Genomic DNA, 16,471 nt, shown 5'->3' with positions numbered 1-16,471 from the left:
AGAATTTTTTCTCACCTGTTACCGTTCTGAAATGAGTTAGACTTGTTTGAGGGTAGGAAATTTGTCCCTCGCTCAGATTTCTTCAGCTTTCAAACTCTGGAAATGAACCACTTTTTTCTCTCGTCATATCTTTTGATAGATTTCCACAAAGACCTGAAAATTTCCATGACTGTTCACCAAAGCCTGCTATCTCTTACGGTGAAAGAATGATATCGATACTCAAATAGATTTAGAGTTAGAAAGCGTTGTTTGAGGGCAGGTCAAGGCAGTTTTGCTTCGCCTCTACTCAGTTATGGTGCATTACAAGTCAAATATCTTTAATAATTCATATTTTAATGATAAATTCTTAACACTTGAAGATTCCCCATCTCTTCTGAACAAAACGGTTGTAAGAATGACCGTTCTAGCCCCTACGGTTAGGAAATTATGGCCATTTGTTTGAGAGGAATCCTCACTATGAGAAATACACTGCAGAAATCCTGTCTCTCTCTGCTGAGTGTGTAAAAAACGGCTGCACCTGTTTTGGCGGGAAAAAGTACACAGCCTCTCTGATTGGTGGATTCAAATTTAGCAGCTCCCAGGCTGCTTGACTGACCTAGAAACTTGCTTGTCTCTGTGTGTGTGTGTGTGTGTGTGTGTGTGTGTGTGTGTGTGTGTGTGTGAGTGACAGAGAGAGAGAGAAAGGGAGGGCGAGAGAGAGTTTTTATGGGAGCATCTTATTATATGATTTAAATTCAATATATTTAGACTGGTTGACTGAATTTGGTCCTGTGTGTGTCTCTCTGTGCATGTGTTTCCATATGTGTCCATATTTGTGATTGTGTCACTGTTATACTTTTTTTTTTTTTACTGCTGATTTTTTCATTTAACAATTACATTTGAGGGACCCTTAGCATGTTCAGGATTCTTTCAGCTGTCCATTTTGCTTTTCCAATTTTTCTATTTAAGTTATTACTATTGTGTTGAGTCATAGCATTTCTGCTGCTTTTCAGTATTTGTGCTAAATACAGCATTTCTGCAAAATCATACTATGTCTGCTATTTTATGAGATTTGTGCTAAATACAGCATTTCTGCTAAATCATACTATTTCTGCTATTTCATAAGATTTGTGCTAAATATAGTGTTTCTGCTATTTCTGCCAAATTTAGTATTTCTGATTAATTAGGGTTTTCTACCAAATCATAGTACAGTTTTATTGCTTTTTATAGGATTTTTAGAGGATATTTATATTGCTTAATATAGTATTTCTGATTTTTATAGGATTTGTGCTTAATATAGTTTTTCTAAAAATGTAGTATTTATGCTTAATCATACTATTTCTATATATTTCTGCCAGGTCCCCAGGCAGCTAATCCTCTGTGAGGACTGATACATACAAATACATATCAGGGCCTGCACGGCTTCCCAGCCAGCCAATCATATCTGGGGTCTGCCCTTTCTTCTCTCGTCATATCTCAGCGACAGATGTACAAAGAGCAATGCAAATCACAGTCAAAGTACACGAAAAGTACGCTGATTCACCCAGTACAAGAATTATGCTTCTAGTCCACCTAGTTTTTGAGTTACACGACGTTTTGTAACTGCAAAAAAAGCGGCGTTTTCGCCTCTCACCGCAATCTAATTCTGACTGCTCATCACCCTGTTTTCCAGGCGCTCGCTCTCTTTCCCAGTGGCACAGTTGGTAATGACACAGGTCTGCAACCCAAAGGTCATGGGTTCAATTACACCTTGGGCAACATGTGTTTTTTTCTACAAATTAATACACTATCACAGACGACTAATTCATATTCATCATTTATTACCATTCTGCAAACTTTTATGATTTTAGCAGCTTTTCTAATATGGACCTCAGATTCTTGTTAACACTCCATGGCAGAAATACTGTTCCCTTTAGGCTCTGTGTGTGTGTGTGTGTGTGTGTGTGTGTGTGAGAGAGAGAGAGCGGCGAGAGAGAGCTTTTGATGGGAGCATCTTATTATATCACTTAAATTCAATATATTTAGACTGGTTGACTGAATTTGGTCCTGTGTGTGTCTCTCTGTGCATGTGTGTTTCCATATGTGCCCATATTTGTGATTGTGTGACTGTTATACTTTTTTTTGCTGATTTTTTTTTTTTTCAATTAACAATTAGATTTGAAGGACCCTTAGCATGTTCAGGATTTTCCAGCTGTCCATTTTGCTTTTCCAATTTTCTATAAGTTATTACTGTTGTGCTAAGTCATAGCATTTCTGCTGCTTTTCAGTATTTGTGCTAAATACAGCATTTCTGCTAAATCATACTATTTCTGCTATTTTATGAGATTTGTGCCAAATACAGCATTTCTGCTAAATCATACTATTTCTGCTATTTCATAAGATTTGTACTAAATATAGTGTTTCTGCCAAATATAGTATTTCTGCTTAATTATAGTATTTCTGCCATTTTATAGGATTTGTGCTAAAACATAGTATTTCTACTAAATGTAGTATTTATGCTTAATCATACTATTTGTATATATTTCTGCCAGGTCCCCAGGCAGCTAATCCTCTGTGAGGACTGATACATATAAAATTTACATATCAGGGCCTGCACAGCTTCCCAGCCAGCCAATCATATCTGAGGTCTGCCCTTTCTTCTCTCGTCATATCTCAGCGACAGATGTACAAAGAGCAATGCAAATCACAGTCAAAGTACACCAAAGTCCACTGATTCACCCAGTACAAGAATTATGCTTCTAGTCCACCTAGTTTTTGAGTTACACGACGTTTTGTAACTCCAAAAATGGCGTTTTTCGCCTCTCACCGCAATCTAATTCTGACTGCTCATCAACCTGTTTTATTAGTATTTCTGCTGAAACATAGTATTTCTACCAAATGATAGTATTTCTGTCAAATTACAGTGTTTGTGCTAAAACATAGTACTTTTTTAAAATTTCAATATTAATAGTATATTACAGTGTCTCTGGTAAATCGCAGCATTTCTGCTATGTTGTACTGTTTTTCTAAATCATAGTATTTCTGTAATGTTTAAGAATGTTTGGCTAAATATATTCTTTCTGTTATCTTATACTATTTCTCCTAAATTCTGGTATTTTGAGAAGTTATCGTGTTTCTGGTAAGTTACAATATTTCTGCTAAGTTCTGCTATGCTATTGTATTTCTGCCAAGTATTATGTTTCCTCTAAGATATTACAGTTCTGCTAAGTTACTACATTTTAGCAAAGTTCCTTTGCTTCTGCAAAGTTTTACAAATTCTGCAACTTTTCAGCTTTTTCTGCTAGTTTCAGCAGACAGCTTCAACATTACAGCATCCACACTGCATTTTCGCAGGAAATGCAAATTTTTCTAGTTATTATTATTATTCTAGTTGCCACTTTTTGTACTTTTTTTGGCACTTTTCTACTTCCACAATTTTCAGCCGATTTTCACCGTTCAAATTTTAAACTATTCTGCTATTTCTGCTAATGATCGCTATGACTTTTGGTATTTTAACTATTATACTTTTTAAAATATTATGCTTTTTATGCTTTTTTTTTTGTCCCATTGAAATGAATGGAAAACTTCCAAAATTCTGCTAAAACTTGCTTGTTTTTGAAACTTAACTACTTTGTCCTACTTTCACCTAGAACAACCATTCAAACTTTAAAATGTTCTCAAATTATTGGGCTATTCATGAATGATTCAGCTTTTTCATATCTGTTACCATTTTCATCTTATCCCTGTTTAAGTTTTCAATTTCATTTTTGTGATTTTTCACAAAATACATGCGTTGTTATGGTTGCTATGCACTTGGCTTCCAGTGTGCCACTCTAAGTTTTGCAGTCTTCTCTTCATGTCCGAACAACTTCTTGCTACTCGCTCAATTTTCACTCAACCCACACAAATTATACATCAAAACGTAGGTATTTATGCTGGCTTTCAGAAAATGTCACTATCATTGTTGTGGGATTTATAGAATTTTGGCAAATCTCCTCAGAGCAACACAAAGTCTCAAAAATCCCCATAGAAAGTCAATGGAGAGTTCGTTTAAATTCACCGCTTGATTTCTGTAATGAGAGGCATTTTCAAATCGTCATATCTCCCGAACGAAGCAAAGTTAAGACATGAGGCTTGTGCCAATATATCTTCAGACACTCCTGACGCTCACAATTCAAAAATTTTTTCTCATCTATTACCATTTGGCCATGAATTGGGTTTGTTTGAGGGTAGGAAATTTGTCCTTCGCTCAGATTTCTTCAGATTTCAAACTCTGGAAATGAGGCACTTTTTCTATCGTCATATCTTTTGATAGATTTCCACAGAGACCTGAAAATTTCCATGACTGTTCACCAAAGTCTGCTATCTCTCACGGTGAAAGAATGATATCGATACTCCAAATAGATTTAGAGTTAGAAAGCGTTGTTTGAGGGCAAGTCAAGGCAGTTTTTGCTTCGCCTCTACTCAGTTATGGTGCATTAGAAGTCAAATATCTTCAATAATTCATATTTTAATGATAAAGTGTCAACACTTTAAGATTCCCCATCTCTTCTGAACAAAACGGTGTAAGAATGACCGTTTCTAGCCCCTACGGTTAGGAAATTATGGTCATTTGTTTGAGGGGAGTCGTCATTATGAGAAATAGACTGCAAAAGTCCTGTGTCTCTCTGTGCTGCGTGCACCTGTTTTGGCGGGAAAAAGTGCACAGGCTCTCTGATTGGTGGATTCAAATTCAGCAGCTCCCAGGCTGCTTGACTGAGCTAGAACCTTACTTCTCTCTCCTGTGTGTGTGTGTGTGTGTGTGTGTGTGTGTGTGACAAAGAGAGAGAGAGAGAGAGAAAAGCCTTTTATGTGATGATCTCATTGTAAGATTCAAATTCAATATATTTAGACTGGTTGACTGAATTGGATCTTGTGTGTGTGTGTGTGTGTGTGTGTGTGTGTGTGTGTGTGTGAGAGAGAGAGAGAGAGAGAGAGAGAGAAAGCCTTTTCATGGGATGATCTCATTGTAAGATTCAAATTCAATATATTTAGACTGGTTGACTGAATTGGATCTTGTGTGTGTGTGTGTGTGTGTGTGTGTGTGTGTGTGAGAGAGAGAGAGAGAAAAGCCTTTTCATGGGATGATCTCATTGTAAGATTCAAATTCAATATATTTAGACTGGTTGACTGAATTGGATCTTGTGTGTGTGTGTGTGTGTGTGTGTGTGTGTGTGTGTGTGTGTGTGTGTGTGTGTGACAGAGAGAGGGAGGGAGAGAGAGAGAGAGAGAGAGAAGCCTTTTATGGGATGATCTCATTGTAAGATTCAAATTCAGTATATTTAGACTGGCTGACTGAATTGGATCTTGTGTGTGTGTGTGTGTGTGTGTGTGTGTGTGTGTGTGTGTGTGTGAGAGAGAGAGAGAGAGAGAGAGAAAGCCTTTTTATAGCATGATCTCATTGTAAGATTTAAATTCAATATATTTAGACTGGTTGACTGAATTGGATCTTGTGTGTGTGTGTGTGTGTGTGTGTGTGTGTGTGTGTGTGAGAGAGAGAGAGAGAGAGAGAGAAAGCCTTTTTATGGGATGATCTCATTGTAAGATTCAAATTCAGTATATTTAGACTGGTTGACTGAATTGGATCTTGTGTGTGTGTGTGTGTGTGTGTGTGTGTGTGTGTGTGTGTGACAAAGAGAGGGAGGGAGGGAGAGAGAGAGAGAGAGAGAGCCTTTTTATGGGATGATCTCATTGTAAGATTCAAATTCAGTATATTTAGACTGGTTGACTGAATTGGATCTTGTGTGTGTGTGTGTGTGTGTGAGTGTGTGTGTGTGTGTGTGTGTGACACAGAGAGAGAGAGAGAGAGAGAGCCTTTTCATGGGATGATCTCATTGTAAGATTTAAATTCAATATATTTAGACTGGTTGACTGAATTGGATCGTGTGTGTGTGTGTGTTTCCATATGTGTCCATATTTGTGATTGTGTGGCTGTTATATATTTTTGCCGATTTTTTTCATTTAACAAGTATATTTGAAGGACCCTTAGCATGTTCAGCATTTTTTTCAGCTGTCCATTTTGCTTTTCCAATTTTTCTGTTTAAGTTATTACTATTGTGCTAAATCATAGCATTTCTGCTGTTTTATAAGATTTTTGCTAAATTTAGTATTTCTGATTAATTATAGTTTTTCTACCAAATCATAGTACAGTATTTTTGCTTTTTATAGGATTTTTATAGGATATTTATATTGCTTAATATAGTATTTCTGCTTATTATAGGATTTGTGCTTAATATAGTATTTCTGCTAAATGTAGTATTTATGCTTAATCATAGTATTTCTATATATTTCTGCCAGGTCCCCAGGCAGCCAATCCTCTGTGAGGACTGAGGCATTCAAATTTACATATCAGGGCCTGCATGGCTTCTCACCTAGCCAATCATATCTTAGGGATGCAACATTCAAATTTACAAATCAGGGCCTGCACGGCTTCCCAGCCAGCCAATCATATCTGAGGTCTGCCCTTTCTTCTCTCGTCATATCTCAGCGACAGATGTACAACGAGCAATGCAAATCACAGTCAAAGTACACCAAAGTCCGCTGATTCACCCAGTACAAGAATTATGCTTCTAGTCCACCTAGTTTTTGAGTTACACGACGTTTTATAACTCAAAAACAGCGTTTTTCGCCTCACCGCAAATCTAATTCTGACTGCTCATCACCCTGTTTTCCAGGCGCTCGCTCTCTTTCCCAATTCTGCAAACATTTATGATTTTAGCAGCTTTTCTAATATGGACCTCAGATTCTTGTTAACACTCCATGGCACAAATACTGTTCCCTTTAGGCTCTGTGTATGTGTGTATCAATATTTCTCCCATTTTAAAGTATTACTCCTCCATAATTGTATTTCTGTTAAATTAAGTACTTTTACTACATCTTAGTACTTCTGCTCAATCATAGTATTTCTGCTAAATCATAGTATTTTGCCAAATTATGGTTTTGTGCCAAATCATAACATTTGTTTTATGTTATAGTATTACTACTAAGTGGAGGAATTTCTGTCATGTTACAGTATATGTGCTGATTACAGTATTTCTGCTAAATCATAGTATTTCTACTATATTATATTTTTTTCTTTCTAAATATAGCATTTCTGCTATATAATTTTATTTCTGCTATGTTATAATATTTGTGCTAACCCAGAGTATTTCTGCTGAAACATAGTATTTCTGCCAAATGATAGTATTTCTGTCAAATTACATTATTTGTGCTAAAACATAGTATGTTTTTTAAAATTTCAATATTAATAGTATTTTACAGTGTCTCTGGTAAATCGCAGCATTTCTGCTATGTTGTACTGTTTTTCTAAATCATAGTATTTCTGTAATGTTTAAGAATGTTTGGCTAAATATATTCTTTCTGTTATCTTATACTATTTCTCCTAAATTCTTGTATTTTGAGAAGTTATCGTGTTTCTGGTAAGTTACAATATTTCTGCTAAGTTCTGCTATGCTATTGTATTTCTGCCAAGTATTATGTTTCCTCTAAGATATTACAGTTCTGCTAAGTTACTACATTTTAGCAAAGTTCCTTTGCTTCTGCAAAGCTTTTACAAATTCTGCAACTTTTCAGCTTTTCTGCTAGTTTCAGCAGACAGCTTCAGCATTACAGCATCCACACTGCATTTTCAAGCAGGAAATGCAAATTTTTCTAGTTGTGTGGATGCTGGAGGCATCCACACTATTGAGTTCCTGTTTCTCTTTATTCTTTATACTTTATTATTATTCTAGTTGCCACTTTTGCACTTTTTTGGCACTTTTCTACTTCCACAATTTTCAACCGATTTTCACCGTTCAAATTTTAAACTATTCTGCTATTTCTGCTAATGTGCGCTATGACTTTTGGTATTTTCTGCTGTTATACTTTTAAAATATTAAGCTTTTTATGCTTTTTTTTTGTCCCATTGAAATGAATGGAAAACTTCCAAAATTCTGCTAAAACTTGCTTGATTTTGAAACTTAACTACTTTCTCATACTTTCGCCTAGAACAACCATTCAAATTTTAAAATGTTCACAAATTATTGGGCTATTCATGAATGATTCAGCTTTTTCATATCTGTTACCGTTTTAATCTTATCCCTCTTTAAGTTTTGAGTTTCATTTTGTGATTTTTCAGAAAATACATGCGTTGTTATGGTTGCTATGCACTTGGCTTTCAGTGTGCCACTGAAAGTTTTGCAGTCTTCTCTTCATGTCTGAACAACTTCTTGCTACTTGCTCAGTCTTCACTCCACTTCCACAATTTATACATCAAAACGTAGGTATTTTGCTGGCTTTCAGAAAATGTTACTATCATTGTTGTGGGATTTATAGAATTTTGGCAAATCTCCTCAGACTAACACAAAGTCTGAAAACTCTCCATAGAAAGTCAATGGAGAGTTTGTTCAAAATCACCGCTTGATTTCTGTAATGAGAGGCATATTCGAATCGTCATATCTCCTTAACGAAGCGAAGTTAAAACATGAGGCTTGTCCCGTATATCTTCAGACACTCCTGACGCTCACAATTCAAGAATTTTTTTTCTCACCTATTACCGTTCTGAAATGAGTTAGACTTGTTTGAGGGTAGGAAATTGTCTTTCGCTCAGATTTCTTCAGATTTCAAACTCTGAAATGAACAACTTTTTCTCTCGTCATATCTTTTTTTGGATTTCCACAGAGACCTGAAAATTTCCATGACTGTTCACCAAAGCCTGCTGTCTCTTACGGTGAAAGAATGATATCGATACTCAAATAGATTTAGAGTTAGAAAGCGTTGTTTGAGGGCAAGTCAAGGCAGTTTTCGCTTGCCTCTACTCAGTTATGGTGCATTACAAGTCAAATATCTTCAATAATTCATATTTTAATGATAAATTGTCAACACTTGAAGATTCCCCATCTCTTCTGAACAAAACAGTGTAAGAATGACCGTTCTAGCCCCTACGGTTAGGGAAATTATGGTCATTTGTTTGAGGGGAGTCGTCATTATGAGAAATAGACTGCAAAAGTCCTGTGTCTCTCTGTGCTGCGTGCACCTGTTTTGGCGGGGAAAAAGTGCACAGGCTCTCTGATTGGTGGATTCAAATTCAGCAGCTCCCAGGCTGCTTGACTGAGCTAAAACTTACTTCTCTCTGTGTGTGTGTGTGTGTGTGTGTGTGTGTGTGTGTGTGTGTGTGTGTGTGTGTGTGTGTGTGTGTGTGTGACAGAGAGAGAGAGAGAAAGAAAGCCTTTTATGGGATGATCTCATTGTAAGATTCAAATTCAATATATTTAGACTGGTTGACTGAATTGGATCTTGTGTGTGTGTGTGTGTGTGTGAGAGAGAGAGAGAGAGAGAGAAAGCCTTTTTATGGGATGATCTCATTGTAAGATTCAAATTCAATATATTTAGACTGGTTGACTGAATTGGATCTTGTGTGTGTGTGTGTGTGTCTGTGTGTGTGTGACAGAGAGAGAGAGAGAGAGAAAGCCTTTTCATTGGATGATGTCATTGTAAGATTCAAATTCAATATATTTAGACTGGTTGACTGAATTGGATCTTGTGTGTGTGTGTGTGTGTGTGTGTGTGTGTGTGTGTGTGTGTGTGTGTGTGTGTGTGTGTGTGTGTGACAGAGAGAGAAAGAGAGGGCGAGACAGAGTTTTATGGGAGCATCTTATTGTATGATTTAAATTCAATATATTTAGACTGGTTGACTGAATTTGATCCTGTGTGTGTCTCTCTGTGCATGTGTGTTTCCATATGTTTCCATATTTGTGATTGTGTGACTGTTACACTTTTTTTTGCTGAGTTTTTTTCATTTAACAAGTACATTTGAAGGACCCTTAGCATGTTCAGCATTTTTTCAGCTGTCCAATTTGCTTTTCCAATTTTTCTGTTTAAGTTATTACTATTGTGCTGAATCATACTATTTCTGCTATTTTATAAGATTTGTGCTAAATATAGTATTTCTACCCAATATAGTATTTCTGATTAATTATAGTTTTTCTACCAAATCATATTACAGTATTTTTTGCTTTTTATACCATTTTTATAGGATATTTATATTGCTTAATATAGTATTTCTGCTTTTTATAGGATTTGTGCTTAATATAGTATTTCTGCTTTTTATAGGATTTGTGCTTAATACAGTATTTCTGCTAAATGTAGTATTTATGCTTAATCACACTATTACTATATATTTCTGCCAGCTTCCCAGCCAGCCAATCATATCTGAGGTCTGCAGTTTCTTCTCTCGTCATATCTCAGCGACGGATGTACAAAGAGTAATGAAAATTGCAGTCAAAGTACACCAAAGTCCGCTGATTCACCCAGTACAAGAATTATGCTTCTAGTCCACCTAGTTTTTGAGTTACACGACGTTTTGTAACTCCAAAAACGGCGCTCTTTACCTCACACGCGATCTAATTCTGATTGCTCATCACCCTGTTTCCTAAGAGCTCACTGTCTTTCCCAGTGGCGCAGCTGGTAATGACACAGGCTGCAACCCAAAGGTCGTGGGTTCAACTCCACCTTGGACAACATGTTTTTGCCCTACAAATTAATACACTATCACAGACCACTAATTCATATTGATCATTTATTACAATTCTGAAAACTTTTTACCAGCTTTTCCAATATGGACCTCACATTCTTCTTAACACTCCATGGCACAAATACTCTTCCCTTTAGGCTCTGTGAATGTGTGTGTGTATCAATATTTCTCCCATTTTAAAGTATTACTCCTCCATAATTGTATTTCTCTTAAATCAAAGTACTTTTACTACATCTTAGTACTTCTGCTCAATCATAGTATTTCTGCTAAATTATAGTTTTTTGCCAAATCATGGTTTTTGTGCCAAATCATCGGAATCGTGTTTATTGGCCAAGTATATGTGCATACAAATACAAGGAATTTGGTTCCAGTAGATGGTGGCTCTCGAGCACAGCAATGTAAATCTCACACACACACACACACACCCACACACACACGTATCTATATATACATTACACATGCATACACATACATACACAAAGCTGTGTAACCCAACTACAAATAACTAATCTAAACGTATATACATAAAATACAGAAATGAAATGAGGTGGAATGAATACTACAGAATGTACATAAGGTGCAGTTGCAGTCTGGCAGTGGGAGCAGTGTGACAGTTCAACTGTTTAGAAGGGAGATGGCGAGGGAAAGAAACTGTTCCTGTGTCGGGTGGTCCTGCTCTGCAGGCTTCTGTACCGTCTGCCAGAGGGCAGCAGATCAAAAAGTCTGTGTCCAGGGTGTGAGGGGTCTGTGATTATTTTCCTGCCCGTTTCCTGGTTCTTGAGAGGTACAGATCCTGGATGGAGGGCAGGGGGCGCCGATGATCCTTTCTGCTGCCCAGTACAGTCCGCTGCAGTCTGCACCTGTCCTGTTTAGTGGCTGCACCATACCAGACTGTGATGGAGGAGCACAGGACAGACTCAATGACTGCAGTGTAGAACTGGATCAGCAGCTCCTGTGGAAGACTGTACTTCCCCAGTTGTCTCAGGAAGTACATCCTCTGCTGGGTCTTTTGAGGATGGAGTTGATGTTGGTCTCCCACTTCAGGTCCTGGGAGATGGTGGTACCCAGCAACTTGAAGATCTCCACAGTCGACACAGGGCTGTCTGATATGATGAGGGGGCAGAGTTGAGGATGTCTCCTGAAGTCCACTGTCATCTCTACAGTTTTAAGAGTGTTCAGCTCCAGATTGTGCTGACTGCACCAGAGTACCAGCCGCTCAACTCATCATAACATTTCTGTTATGTTATAGTATTACTACTAAGTGGAGGAATTTCTGTCATGTTACAGTATATGTGCTGATTACAGTATTTCTGCCAAATATAGTATTTCTGATTAATTATAGTTTTTCTACCAAATCATATTACAGTATTTTTGCTTTTTATACCATTTTTATAGGATTTTATATTGCTTAATATAGTATTTCTGCTTTTTATAGGATTTGTGCTTAATATAGTATTTCTGCTTTTTATAGGATTTGTGCTTAATACAGTATTTCTGCTAAATGTAGTATTTATGCTTAATCACACTATTACTATATATTTGTGCCAGCTTCCCAGCCAGCCAATCATATCTGAGGTCTATTCTTGCCCCTATGGTTAGGAAATTATAGCCATTTGTTTGAGGGGAATCCTGACTATGAAAAAATAGACAGCACAAATCCTGTCTCTGTGTTGTGTCTGTGTAAAAACAGGTGCACCTGTTTTGGCGGGAAAAAATACACAGCCTCTCTGATTGGTGGATTCAAATTTAGCAGCTCCCAGGCTGCTTGACTGACCTGGAAACTTGATTTCTCTCTGTGTGTGTGTGTGTGTGTGTGTGTGTGTGTGTGTGTGTGTGTGTGTGTGTGTGTGTGTGTGAGAGAGAGAGAGAAAGAGGGCGAGAGAGAGTTTTTATGGGAGCATCTTATTGTATGATTTAAATTCAATATATTTAGACTGGTTGACTGAATTTGATCCTGTGTGTGTCTCTCTGTGCATGTGTGTTTCCATATGTGTACATATTTTTTTGATTGTGTGACTGTTATACTTTTTTTTGCTGATTTTTTTTTTTTTCATTCAACAACTACATTTGAGGGACCCTTAGAATGTTCAGCATTTTTTCAGCTGTCCATTTTGCTTTTCCAATTTTTCTATTTAAGTTATTACTATTGTGTTGAGTCATAGCATTTCTGCTGCTTTTCAGTATTTGTGCTAAATACAGCATTTCTGCAAAATCATACTATGTCTGCTATTTCATAAGATTTGTGCTAAATATAGTGTTTCTGCTATTTCTGCCAAATATAGTATTTTTGATTAATTAGGGTTTTTCTACCAAATCATAGTACAGTTTTACTGCTTTTTATAGGATTTTTAGAGGATATTTATATTGCTTAATATAGTATTTCTGCTTTTATAGGATTTGTGCTTAATATAGTTTTTCTAAAAATGTAGTATTTATGCTTAATCATACTATTTCTATATATTTCTGCCACGTCCCCAGGCAGCTAATCCTCTGTGAGGACTCATACATACAAATACATATCAGGGCCTGCACGGCTTCCCAGCCAGCCAATCATATCTGAGGTCTGCCCTTTCTTCTCTCGTCATATCTCAGCGACAGATGTACAAAGAGCAATGCAAATCACAGTCAAAGTACACCAAAGTCCGCTGATTCACCCAGTACAAGAATTATGCTTCTAGTCCACCTAGTTTTTGAGTTACACGACGTTTTGTAACTGCAAAAACGGCGTTTTTTTCGCTCACACCGCAATCTAATTCTGACTGCTCATCACCCTGTTTTCCAGGTTCTCGCTCTCTTTCCCAGTGGCGCAGTTGGTAATGACACAGGTCTGCAACCCAAAGGTCGTGGGTTCAATTACACCTAGGGCAACATTTGTTTTTTCCCTACAAATTAATACACTATCACAGACCACTAATTCATATTCATCATTTATTACAATTCTGCAACCTTTATGATTTTAGCAGCTTTTGTAATATGGACCTCAGATTCTTGTTAACACTCCATGGCACAAATACTGTTCCCTTTACGCTCTGTGTGTGTGTGTGTGTGTGTGTGTGTGTGTGTGTGTGTGTGTGTGTGTGTGTGTGTGTGTGTGTGTGTGTGTGTGTGTGTGTGTGTTTGTGTGTGAGAGAGAGAGCGAGAGAGAGCCTTTTGATGGGAGCATCTTATTATATCACTTAAATTCAATATATTTAGACTGGTTCACTGAATTTGGTCCTGTGTGTGTCTCTCTGTGCATGTGTGTTTGCATATGTGCCCATATTTGTGATTGTGTGACTGTTATACTTTTTTTTTGCTGATTTTTTTTTTCAATTAACAATTACATTTGAGGGACCCTTAGAATGTTCAGCATTTTTTCAGCTGTCCATTTTGCTTTTCCAATTTTTCTATAAGTTATTACTGTTGTGCTAAGTCATAGCATTTCTGCTGCTTTTCAGTATTTGTGCTAAATACAGCATTTCTGCTAAATCATACTATTTCTGCTATTTTATGAGATTTGTGCCAAATACAGCATTTCTGCTAAATCATACTATTTCTGCTATTTCATAAGATTTGTACTAAATATAGTGTTTCTGCCAAATATAGTATTTCTGCTTAATTATAGTATTTCTGCCATTTTATAGTATTTGTGCTAAAACATAGTATTTCTACTAAATGTAGTATTTATGCTTAATCATACTATTTGTATATATTTCAATCATATCTGAGTCCTGGCACATTCAAATTTGCATATTGGGACCTTCATGGCTTCCCAGCCAGCCAATCATATCTGAGTCCTGGCACATTTAAATTTGCATATTGTTGCCTTCATGGCTTCCCAGCCAGCCAATCATATCTGAGTCCTGGCACATTTAAATTTGCATATTGGGACCTTCATGGCTTCTAAGCCCACCAATCATCTATGTCATATATCTCTAATATTTCATATTTTTATTTTAAATGGTCAGCATTTCAAGATTCCCCTATGTCTTCTGAATAAAATGGTCTAAGAATGACTGTTTTAGCCCCTACGGTTAGAAATTTATGGCTGTTTGTTTGAGGGGAATTCTCACTATGAGAAATAGACTGCAAAATCCTGTCTCTCTCTGTGCTGCATGTGTAAAGGCCTGCACTTAGTGCACCAGTTTTGGCGGGAAAAAGTACACAGCCTCTCTGATTGGTGGATTCAAATTTAGCAGCTCCCAGGCTGCTTGACTGACCTAGAAACTTGATTTTCTCTCCCTGTGTGTGTGTGTGTGTGTGTGTGTGTGTGTGTGTGTGTGAGACAGAGAGAGAGAGAGGGCGAGAGAGAGTTTTATGGGAGCATCTTATTGTATGATTTAAATTCAATATATTTAGACTGGTTGACTGAATTTGATCCTGTGTGTGTCTCTGTGCTTGTGGGACTTTTTTTCAGCTGTCCATTCTGCTTTTCCAATTTTCTATTTAAGTTATTACTATTGTGCTAAGTCATAGCATTTGTGCTGCTTTTCAGTATTTGTGCTAAATACAGCATTTCTGCTAAATCATACTATTTCTGCTATTTTATAGGATTTGTACTTAATATAATATTTCTGCTTAATTATAGTATTTCTGCCATTTTATAGTATTTGTGCTAAAACATAGTATTTCTACTAAATGCAGTATTTCTGGGTAATCATTGTATTTCTATATATTTCTGCCAGGTCCCCAGGGAGTCAGTCCTCTGTAAGGAGTGTAATATTCAAATTTACCTATCAGGACCTGACGGCTTCCCAGCCAGCCAATCATATCTGAGGCCTGGCACATTCAAATTTGCATATTAGGGGCATTCATGGCTTCCCAGCCAGCCAATCATATCTGAGTCCTGGCACATTCAAATTTGCATATTGGGACCTTCATGGCTTCCCAGCCAGCCAATCATATCTGGGTCCTGGCACATTTAAATTTGCATATTGGGACCTTCATTGCTTCTAAGCCCACCAATCATCTATGTCATATATCTCTAATATTTCATATTTGTATTTTAAATGGTCAACATTTCAAGATTCCCCATGTCTTCTGAACAAAACGGTCTCAGAATGACTGTTTTAGCCCCTCACGGTTAGGCATTTATGGCTGTTTGTTTGAGGGGAGTCCTCACTATGAGAAATAGACTGCAAAAATCCTGTCTCTCTCTGTGCTGCATGTGTAAAAGCCTGCACTTGGTGCACCATTTTTGGTGGGAAAAAGCACACAACCTCTCTGATTGGTGGATTCAAATTGAGAAGCTCACAGCTGCTTGACTGACCTAGAAACATGCTGTTAACAGCCCCTGTTCACTTGCTGCTGCTGCTGCTGCTGTGTGTGTGTGTGTGTGTGTGTGTGTGTGTGTGTGTGTGTGTGTGAGAGAGAGAGAGAGAGAGAGAGAGAGAGAAAGAAAGACACACACAAAGACCTTTTTAGGGCAGCATCTCATTGGTGGATAAAAATATAATATATTCAGACTGGTTGACTGGCATAGACCCTGTTTGTGTGTGTCTCTCACTGTACATTTGTGTATCCATATTTGATTTTCTGTGTATTTGGTGATTTGTGTATCCATATTTGATTTTGTGTATCTGTTGGCTTTTCTTATTTATTTTTGTTTCTAAATGAATTTTTATTTTATTTTTCACAGGTGAACAAAAATTAGTTTTGAGCGAACTTAACCATGTTCCTTTTATTCAGCTTATCATTTTACCTTTCCAATATTTTCACTTAAGTTATTACTATTCTGCTCAATCATATTATCTGTTCTAAATCATTGTTATTAAGCTATATTGTAGGATTTCAGCTAAATCATAGTATTTCTACTATATTATATTTTTCTTTCTAAATATAACATTTCTGCTATAGAATAGTGTTTCTGCTATATTATAATATTTGTGCTAAACTGGAGTATTTTTGCTAAAACATAGTATTTATATAAAATTACAATATTCATAGTATATTACAGTGTCTCTGGTAAATCACAGCATTTCTGCT

Source organism: Oreochromis aureus, unplaced genomic scaffold, assembly GCF_013358895.1.
Source record: "Oreochromis aureus strain Israel breed Guangdong unplaced genomic scaffold, ZZ_aureus HiC_scaffold_373, whole genome shotgun sequence".
Classification (NCBI taxonomy): Eukaryota; Metazoa; Chordata; class Actinopteri; order Cichliformes; family Cichlidae; genus Oreochromis; species Oreochromis aureus.
Note: the sequence above shows the minus strand (reverse complement) of the source record.